Source organism: Myotis nattereri (genome assembly GCF_964212035.1).
Source record: "Myotis nattereri genome assembly, chromosome: 15".
Classification (NCBI taxonomy): Eukaryota; Metazoa; Chordata; class Mammalia; order Chiroptera; family Vespertilionidae; genus Myotis; species Myotis nattereri.
The window spans coordinates 41703320-41710883 of NC_138090.1; the positions used below are offsets into that span (position 1 = coordinate 41703320).

General features: G+C 45.0%; 1 pseudogene across 1 annotated transcript; it reads right to left on the minus strand.

The window, feature by feature from the left end:
• Positions 1-5902: 5902 nt before the first annotated feature.
• On the minus strand, positions 5903-7350 carry LOC308530597 (ER membrane protein complex subunit 2-like; annotated as a pseudogene). Its single transcript has 2 exons — positions 7063-7350; positions 5903-6191 (listed from the first exon to the last, which is right to left on the minus strand). The product of its transcript is annotated as an ER membrane protein complex subunit 2-like (transcript).
• Positions 7351-7564: the final 214 nt, after the last annotated feature.

The following is a 7564-nucleotide window of genomic DNA, read 5'->3' on the forward strand; positions in this document are numbered from 1 at the left end:
AATAGAGTGTGCCTTATGGTCTTTCACAAGTGAGAGAATAATTTTTTCTTTAACACATGTAAACAAATAAGTACAATATGGTCAAGGAGTGCTATAGGAAATTCCATAGAAGGGGGTCTGGGGTTACACAGAAATCAATTAAATGCATGGTAGGGTTTGTGGAGGTCCAAGAATTTGGAAAATATTGAGAACGGTGGTAGTACCCAGGCTGGGTGGGGAGTTGGGCTCAGGCAGTGCTAAGCACTGTTAAGGCCAAACTAATGGAAGGTATTTGGGGCAGTTCAATAGCACTCAGTTACACATGTGCATATCCTAAGAGGGAGCAAGAACACTTCTAGACACTCCCGCACAGACATGCACAAGCACACCGTGTCAAATGTCCATGAAGTTGACTGCAGCCGTGTCTGAACGTTCATTGAATCAGTGACATTTGAATCCCAGATACAGCGAACAGCAATTGAGCATTTGCTGCTGCACAGTAAGGCGTCCCGTTCTCCAGCCTGTGGTGGAGGTGTGGCTGCTAACCCCAAACTCAAGCCTTTGCACATTTTAGGGTTCTGTCCTAAGGATGAATTTCTGGGTCAGTTAGCACCTACATTTGTTTAAAATAGCACAAGTTGCCCTAGCAGTGGTCGGCAAACCGTGGCTCACGAGCCACATGCGGCTCTTTGGTCCCTTGAGTGTGGCTCTTCCACAAAATTCCACATGTGGGCGTGCACGTACAGTGGGATTGAAACTTCGTGGCCCATGCACAGAGGTCGGTTTTCGTTGTGGAGTGAAAGAAGATGTAGTGTCGAGGATTGAGAAAGGTATGGTGAGATCGTTTGGACATATAGAGAGGATGAACGAAAGGAGGTAGACGAACCAAGTATACAAGACGAGTGTGGATGGGAGAGTTGGAAGGGGTCAATCTCAGCGAACATACCTCAATCAGAGTGAGGACGTTTTTAGCAAAGGCCAGCTTAGGAGTACCCTAATTAAGTTAATAACAATGCACCTACCTATATAGTTTAAGTTTAAAAAATTGGCTCTCAAAAGAAATTTCAATCGTTGTACTGTTGATATTTGGCTCTGTTGACTAATGAGTTTGCCGACCACTGCCCTAGCCAATTTGGCTCAGTGGACAAAATGTTAGCCTGTGGACTGAAGGGTCCGGGGTTCGATTCCATCAAGGGCACATGCCTGAGTTTCAATAAAAAATATATTTAAAAAAATAAAATAGCACAAGTTGAGTTTAGCTGCAAAGGGGGCTGTGTCAGCTCATGGAATTGGCAGTCTGGCTACAAACTGGGCTTGGGCATGAAGTGGTCCAAGCAAGTCTCCAACAATCTCACTGCATCTCCTCACAGTAGGGGAGGTGTAGTTTAAAAAACAAATCAGTGGTGGGAATGGGCAGTATGGAGTGAAGGAGAGGTGGATGCTGTAAGTTTTGACCTTGGACTCTCCAAATTTTACATCACTTTGTTTCTGGTCCCTCCTCTATTCCCCGTGCTGTGTGCACTGCATCCTGTGACATGGTGTTGATGTTGGATGGGTGAGGCATGTGACTAAAATTTTAGGGACCAGTGGTCTTCAAGGACATGGCCCTGGGTGTGGCTCCCGGACCCTCTCCGAGAGGCCTATACAGAGACATGAGGCTGGAGAACTGCAGGCACCTGCTCTGAGCAGCTGAGGACACATTCCACATCCTCACACAGCCCCTTGTGTGGGGTCTCTATCTCCTCAGGTGTCAGGGCTGTTGGAGGCTTGAAGGGCCCATAAAGGTCACAAAGTACCAAGTTCATAATTTTGGGTCTAAAATTCAGGAACCAGGGTGTATGAACCCCTAATAAACAGAAAAATAGATGTTCTTTTTCCAACCTGGGTAAAGATTTTTCTTTTTAGAGTTGTAAATGGGTAGTTTCAGTGGGTTGCTTCTGAAGCCTTGTCTTACCTGTCTTTGAGAAACTTCAAAGATCATGTGTGGCTAATACTAAATTTGGGGTAATTTATCTCCTGTATTTTTATGGGCCCTTATGGCTTCCCTCATTCTCTGGATCAACTCTTCAAAGTAGACTTTATATCCCAACTGGGCCCAGAAGAACACCTCTGTATGATGGAGGGAAAACCCTCCCTAGAGATATGACTAAATGGCAATCTTCAGCTCTGTAACACTCAGGTCAGCACTGCCCAGGGTAGGAGTCACTCCCCACATGTAGTTACTGAGCCATTGAAACAGGACTAGTCCAAATGGACATTTGCTATGAGTGTAAAACACCTGCTGGATCTCAAAGACTTAGAATGAAAAAAGTGTAAAATATCTCATTAATAATTTTATATTGATTACCTGTTGAATTATAATATTCTGAATTAAATAAAATACCATGAAATTAACCTGCTTACTTTTACTTTTATTTAGTTATGCATCTTAAATATATTTTTATTGATTTCAGAGAAAAAGGGAAAGGGAAAGATAGAAACATCATTGATTGGCTGCCCCTACATGCCCTCTACTGGGGATCGATCCCGCAACCTGGGCATGTGCCCTTGACTGGAATCGAACCTGGGGCCCTTACGTCTGCAGGCCAGGCGGTCTATCCACTGAGCCAAACCAGCTAGGGCTAGTTTTACTTTTAAATGTAGTGTATTAGTTTGCTAGGTTCCTTTTCCATTACAAAGTTTCACAAACTGGATGGCTTAGAACAACAGAAATTACTTATCTTACAGTCTTGAAGGCCAGAAGTTCAAGATCAAGATATTTTCAGGATTGGTTCCATCTGAGGCCTGTGAGGAAACATCTGTTCAAGTTTTTCTCCAAGCTTCTATGGTGTTCCTTGGCTTGTGGCAACATAGCTCCAACCTTCACATGGCCTTCTCCTTGGGTCTCTGCCTCTGGGTCCAAATTCCCTCTTTAAAAACAAAACAAAACAAACAAACAAACAAAAAGCATTTTAATTTATTTCAGAGAGAAAGGGAGAGGGAGAAGGAGATAGAAACATCAATGATAAGAGAGAATCATTGATCAGCTGCCTCCTGCATGCTACCCACTGGGGATCAAGCCCACACCTGTGGCATTTGCAGTGACCTGAAATTGAACCGGGACCTCCTGGTTTATAAGTTGGAGCTCAACCACTGAGCCTCGCCAGCCAGGCTAAATTTCCTTATTTTATAAGGATACCAGTCATATTGGGTTAGAGCCCATCCTAGTGATGTCATCTTAACTAATTACATCTGCAATGACTCTATTTCCAAATAAGATCACATTCTAAGGTACTGGGGTTAGGACTTTAATACAGGGATTTGGGGAGGGAGGGACACATTTCAACTGATAATACAGCTACCAGAAAACTTAAAATTGGATATGTGGCTTGCCTCATGTTTTGATTAGACAGAATTGGCCTAGGTAGTCAGTAAAACAGTGATGCCTGTTGACCTGGATCATGATGAAGCATGTTCAGGCATTCCATTAACAACTCAATGACGGTTTATTACATGAGTCAGCTCTAGAGGTCCAGCCTAGGATAGTCAGCCAAAGCATATTCCCTCCTACCCCGCTACTCAAGGCACTTGCAGTTTAGTGAGGGAGGCAGAAAACGGTCAATAACCACACGAATATTTAATTGCAGAGTGGGCTAAGTGCTATGAGAGACAAGTGCAGGTTCAGTGGTGTTGAACTTCACCCCTGCCCTGTGCTCTTGGCAGTCAGCAATGGTTGGGGGCTCACCCACCCTTCCATCTTGGGGCAAACGACTGACTGAGAGGAATGTCCCTTCCCCATATCGTAATTGATTTTTAGTTCCATACCACGTTGGATATTATTTCAATCTTAAATTTATTGAGGATTGTTTTGTGGCGTAGCATGTGGTTTATCCTGGAAAATGTACTATGTGTACTTGAAAAGAATGTATCTTCTGCTGCTTTGGGGTGAAATGCCCTGATAACATCAATCAAATCATCTGGTCTAGTGTGTCATGTAAGGCTGCTGTTTCCTTATTGATTTTGTGCCAGAAGCCTGGCATTTAACAGTGCCAACAGAGGCAGCATGTTGCGGTGAAAATAACATACACTTTGCAGTCAGTCAGATGTTTACTTAAATCCTGTCATCAATGCTTTAACCCAGCGGTTCTCAACCTGTGGGTCGAGACCCCTTTGGCGGTCGAACGACCCTTTCACAGGGGTCGCCTAAGACCATCCTGCATGCTCCCCCACCTCCACACTTGTCTGCGTGTTGAGGAAGGATCCCTGCCCTCTGCAGTGGCAGAAAGGACATTAAAGACCAAGGGCAGAGAGCATGGCTCTGCTGCCACCGCCAGCCAGCTCCCGCCGTCCCCCACTCTTGTCTAAATCATTCCTGGACTCTGCTCTGCTCTTTCTGGGGTCACTGTTTCATGTCAGTCACCAGTGAACTCCTGGGCAGATGGCCACACCTCGTGGCCCTACAGCCTGGGTACTAAACTCACCCTCACTGCCAGACTTGCTTCTGGTCCCCTGTGTATTGTTTCTGCTCAGACACCCAGTTCCAGGACACCCTGCCCAGTCCTCTCTGGGCTTAAGGACTGTGGAGTGGCCCATCATTACTCATCTCTAGGTTAACCCTGGACTGTGAGGCTTCAGTGGAAACACATCTCAACACAGCTATGTAGGTCTGTGTAGCTGGAAGGGACTCAGCTCGCCCCCAAGGGCCAGGCAGTCAGTTGGTCAGTGAGGAACCAGGACAGGTGCTGGGTGGTCTGTGATTCCCAGTCCTGTGTCTTTCTGTGATCAAACCCTGACATTTGACACCTGAGAGTCTGTGCTTTTTCTCCAAGAACTCGAGTTGGCTGAGAGGTGAGAGGTGCCAACTCCAATTGAAGAAGCCTTTGGAGGACTCAAAAGACAATGTTCTCTCTGTTATCTGCACAGCGGAGTTACCCAAACCTAACATCACGAGGCACAATTCTGACCTGAGGAGCACAAGGACCCTGTCGTGTTAACGTGTGAACCTCAGACTCAGAACACCACCTACCTGTGGTTGATCAGCAGTCAGACTCCCCCGGCCGGTGCCAGGCTGCAGCTGCCCAAGGACACCAGGACTCTCACCTTACTCCCTGTCACAAGAAATGACACAGGACCCTATGAGTGTGAAACCCACAACCCCGTGAGTGCCAGCCGCAGTGACCCATTCACCCTGAATGTTCTCTGAGAGTAACTTCTGTCTCTGCCTTCTCAGAAACATTTAAGGCCTTCCTACCGCTACCAGGGATGGGAACACAGCCCACATTGCCTGAGGCTAAAAAAACCAAAGGGAAAATGGGGAAAGGAGCTTTTTTAAAAGATTGACTAATAACTTGCCTTACCTAAGAAGCACCACCTCCCCCATCTCCTTAAAAAGTGTTTACCAAGGGCAAATATAAATCTTGAAAGTCTTCTCTAAAAATTAATAAAAGGCTTAGCCATCTGAATGAATAAGTTCAACTTATTCCAACTCTTATCAATGAATGTTTTTTGCATTGTTGTACCTGTCTTATGGGTAAAATACTTTATTTATTTATGTTTTTAAATAAATTATTATGGTTTGTTTAACGAGGTTATTTCTACATCAGATTATAGTTCAAAAGCAGTTATATGTGTGTGATCTGAAGAGAATGGTGTACAATCAACAAGACTCTTCTTAAATCTTTCTTCCATGTACTTCCCCCATCTTGCTGTTCAGCAATAAAAGGCATTTTTAGATTCATATAAACACATCCTTTACAACTGCCTGAACAGAAAATTAGTATGTCAATAGCATGGGCATTCGGTAAATAAGTCACAGGCCAATAAGATCAATTGTGTAGTGGTGAAAGGTAACGGGAAAGAGGTTTGGAAACCTTAAGGCTGGGCAATCTGCCATGTTTCCAACATGCCTTCAACGGCCTTTAGAGAGCGTGGTTTCCTTCTTCCTTCAACCTGCAAACTGATAAGCTCTGTTTATTTGACAAGCTGCCCAACTAGCATATTGTTCTTTTCTGCGTTTGCACTTGCTTTTGGGTTAGAAGCAATATGACTTGCTCAGATGTAAAGTTCAAACAAAGCTCTCATATTGCTGCTGCTCAGTGTCAATGCCTGTGCAGAACACTTTCTTGAAAGTTCAAGGTGTTCAAGTCCCCCTTGGGTGTGTTTCACCTCAGCGTACTGCTGACAATGTACGTGGTTGTGTGGATTAGTCAGCATAAGCCCCTCCGAGGAAAAGGCTGCTTTCGCGGGTCATGTTCTGTTGGGGCCCATCCCCAGCAGGTCCAGGGGTTCCCAAAGGTGTGGACGGAGTCGGCGAAGAATGAAGGACACGGAGGCAGCGTTCAGTTGGTCAGCATGGTCAGGTTCTTTTTTTTATTGTCCTGTTACACCTATATTTATACTATTTGATCCCATAAGCATGCCTCTATAATTACATCATGGTATGTTTCGGGAAACCTCCTACAGTTCCTAGTTTCATTTCCATAATCCTGTCTCTATCTTGTTCTGTTGATTTTAATCTTGTCTAGGTTAATCTCTGTGTTCCATTATAAGGGCTATTCCAAGGTCACTATTCTACTGCTTTACTGATAAGCTACAAGGAAGTGACTGAAGGAGATTATCCTACCCAGTAAAGGTTATGTCCTCCCAGCCTCGCTGCTTGCCTTCCCTGGGACTGCCCTGTGTCATTGGATCTCCAGGCGTATAGGCTTTGGTGCTTTCTCTGGTGGGCAGACCCCTGGGGATGTGGGCCCAACAAGTCCCAAATTTATTGCCAACAGTCTTAGTCCAAGTTCTTCATAAGTCCTTTCTCGGGGAGGTGGCCCTGGCTAGAACACATAGCGCTAAGAAGGGGAGCAAACATATTAAGAACAGTACACCAGGTCCCTTGAGACATAAGCTGCACAGATGTTTCTTCCCTGCAGCGACTGTGTCAAGCAGCAAGGGGAGACCGGCTTCGGGCAAATTCCCCCTTTTTATTTTTTAAATGACAGCGCGAGTAAATCAGCAGCCACCTCTCGGATTGGGTTGTTTAAGACTCGGAAGAAGACTTGTTTGTGATTTTGCTAACAGGTCAGTCCGAGGCTTAACCCTATATCGGCTCCCCACAATGTTCATTGATATGAAGCCCTGCACATCCAGGCCAGGCTTCTTGGTCTCCAACAAATTGTTCCAGACACTCATTCAGTTCCCAAATGGCCTCCACACTTGCCCTGGGCTTTTAGAGTGGCAACCTTATGCTTTCCAGGTGCAGTGTTAGTTGGACCTTCATGTAAGATTCGATCATACAGCTGTACAGCATCATCGTACCTTTCCATAGCTTCAAATCTCATGCTTGACTCTGTGGCTGCCAGAGAACTGTCTTCCCAACTCCTTAGCCAAGCCAAGCCGAGTCATCCTGCCCGTAGTCTAGGCTGCACTCATCGCCTGTTCATATAGATCCAAATATCAGCTCCAAGCTTAGTAGCATCTCCATGAATTAGTTCCTGTTCAACTTTCACAATTTCTATTTCATGAGTTTTCTTTTTTCCATTTTCTCATTTCCTCTTGCATTTCTTCCTAGGCAACATCATAAGGCTTTAATATCTTCACCATCTTCCCAGAAAATTAA